We start from the raw sequence: 1,927 nt of genomic DNA, 5'->3' as shown, positions 1-1,927 counted from the left end.
GTTGAAATTTACTGTACTCTTTTTCTGCATCTGTTGAGATTATTACATGACATCTGCCCTTTGACTTACCTAATGTAGTGAATTACACTGATCTATTTTTCAAAGTCGAATCAACTCTGTATTCCTGGAATACACTGGACACATCATGATATGTTGTCATTTTTATTCATTAGAAGGTTCAGTTTGCTGACATTTTGTCCGGAGTTGTGTCTCTGTGTTCACGAGTAAATCGTTTTCTTTTCCACTGCGTTGGGCTTGGCTTGGCTATCAAGGTTTCACTTGTCTCATAAAAATGAGCTAGCGATTATCTTCCTTTTTCTGACCTCCAGAGTATTTTGTGTAAGATCGGAATGATCTGAAACTTGACTGTTTGGTAGAACTTGCCTGTAAAGCTGTCTGAGCCTAGTGTTTTCAACTGTGGAAAGTCTGAAATTTGGGGTTCAGTTTCACCTGTATTTGTAGGGCTATTCAGATCAGGAGCCCCAAGTGCACAACTACAGAGGACACCATTTTGTATTTTTTCTGGTGCCATTTTTAAGTTTTATTTTTCTAAGAATTCATTCATGTCCCATAAGTTTTAGTATGTATTTGGAGAAGTTCATACTATCTTCCAATAATTTTAGCAGTTTAGTTGAGGTATAACTGACATTAATTAACTTTACATATACCAAGCATACAATTTGACGACTTTGACATGTGTATGTACTTGTGACACCATGACCGCATTCATGATAGAATGTATCTGTCATCCTTCTGAAGGTTCTTCATGCCCCGTCCCTCACCTTCCATCCAGGTAACTACTAATTTGTTTTACGTCTCTATTTGTTTCCACTTTCTAGAACTTCGTAAAATGGAATCATACAATACGAACTCTATTTTGTCTGGCTTCTTCCACTCGGTATAATTATTCTGAAGTTCATTTAAGTTGCTATATGTATCAATAGCTCATTCCTTTCTGTTTCTGAGTAATACTCCATTGTATGGCTATATCACCATTTGTTTATTCTTTCACTTTTCAAAGGCCATGTGTGTTGTTTTCAGTTTGCACCGCCGTAAACAATGCTGCCATGAACATTGGTGTACAGATCTTTGAGTAACGCATATGCTTTTACATTTCCTGGATGAACAGAGATGGGATGGCTACGTTGTACGATTGCTGTATATTTAACTTTTCAAGAAATTGCCAAACTTTTCTGAAGTAGTTGTACCATTTTATGTTCTCACCAACAATGACTCATATATCTTCACATCACTTAGCACGATCAGCCTTTTCCACTTTAGACGTGCTAATATTGTAAAATGGTATCTCACTGTGGTTTTAATTAGCATTTCTCTCTTTAGCTAATGATATTGAACATCTTTTAATGAGCTATTTGACTTCTGTATTATATATCTTTCTTAGTGACGCGTCTGTACCAATTTTTGCCCTTTTCTGATGAGTATTTCTTGAGTTTTGAGTGTTCTTTATGTATTTTGTGTAGAAGTTCCTTATCAGACATGTGATCTCAAACATTTTCTCCCTGCTTGTGACTCGTCTTTTTATCCTCTTAACAATGTCTTTTAAAGAGCAAAAGTTCTTAATTTTGATGAAGTCCAGTTTTCCAGGTTTTTTTAATGTCCCAAGGTCACACATGTCTTCTGTTATACTTTCTTCCAGAAGTTTTATAATTTTACATTTTACATTTAGGTCTATTATTCATTTTGGGTTAATTTTCGTATAGGGTATGAGGTTGGATCAAAGTTAATTTTTTTAAATATGGACATCCAATTCTTCCAGTATCACGTATTTACAAGAGTAGTATTTTGACTCTTTTCAATTAGCATTTGTTAAGTAGAGCACAGGGTGTCGGATGGTGAGTCAAGGTTCAACAACACACCACAAGATAAATTGAAATAGTGGAATTCATTACTCACAAGTCCTGGATAA

Source organism: Pteropus vampyrus, unplaced genomic scaffold (assembly GCF_000151845.1).
Source record: "Pteropus vampyrus isolate Shadow unplaced genomic scaffold, Pvam_2.0 Scaffold31, whole genome shotgun sequence".
Taxonomy (NCBI): domain Eukaryota; kingdom Metazoa; phylum Chordata; class Mammalia; order Chiroptera; family Pteropodidae; genus Pteropus; species Pteropus vampyrus.
Note: the sequence above shows the minus strand (reverse complement) of the source record.